The following is a 1,091-nucleotide window of genomic DNA, read 5'->3' as shown; positions in this document are numbered from 1 at the left end:
CGTACAAGACTAAGATGACTAAACCAAAGTGAACTAACAAGACGTTATAGCAGCATTCCCGACAGACCATTTTACCTCATTCACAAGTTTCTGACTTCTGTGTCACCGTTTCCCTCCCTTCTGAGTGCTCAAACACACAGCAGTTCAGAGAGGGGAGGGGGAGTACAGTGACGTAACGCTATGCTGCGCCTTCAAAATAAAAGCACGCTAGTTAAAAAAATGTCAAAATCTAATATTTTGCGGTACAATTTTTGGGGGGGACATATCCACCTGGCTTTTATATTGGGGGGGACATGTCCCCCCCGTCCCCCCCGCTTCCTACGCCGCTGGTTAGTCCTACAGGACAAGTGGATGATGGAAGGCTCTTCCTATAAGCAGCAGCACCATGTGACCTTTCCTCTATTCACCTTTCTTTCTACACTTCATACAGACTCAGGCAAGGGCACGTAATGAACCAAGCTTTAATCTACAGTCTCCATCCACCCTCACAGTTAAAAGACAGGTAGAGCCTTCAGATAAAAAAAAATCCCTGTGTCAATGTCAAATGTGAAGTCAAATGTTCAGAATTTAGCAGTGATAAGCATCCAACAGCAATGCACCAAGTCGCTCCTAGCTTCCCCAAAGCCCTCCAACCAGCAGAGCACGGCAGGGAGAAACAAGAAGGGCAAGAGGCAGCGATTGTTTCAAGCTGTACTGAAGTATGTTGAGAAGGTTTCTCTGGGAAATCATGTTCACAGATATGTCTAGTTGACGTCTACCCTGCCAATGACCCCAGCAAGCGCAGGAGAATGTATGCTATGCTGGATCACCAGAGTAACGTATCGCTTGCAGGGTCTAAGTTTTTGACATGTTTGAGGTCAATGGCAATGCAGCCCTGTACATCCTTCAGACATGCAGTGGTATAGGTCTGACTTCTGGCAGAATAGCCCTTGGTTATATGATTGAGTCTATTGATGGCTCTCTTGCTATGTCCTTGCCCATACTAATCAAATGCAATATGATACCCAACAAAAGAGAAGAAATTCTTACCCCATCAGCCACCAGCACTCACAGCTACCTCAAAGGTTTAGCACACATAGCTCTACCACCTT

Source organism: Cyprinodon variegatus, unplaced genomic scaffold (genome assembly GCF_000732505.1).
Source record: "Cyprinodon variegatus isolate N-32 unplaced genomic scaffold, C_variegatus-1.0 Scaffold1000, whole genome shotgun sequence".
Classification (NCBI taxonomy): Eukaryota; Metazoa; Chordata; class Actinopteri; order Cyprinodontiformes; family Cyprinodontidae; genus Cyprinodon; species Cyprinodon variegatus.
This window is presented reverse-complemented; position numbering follows the sequence as displayed.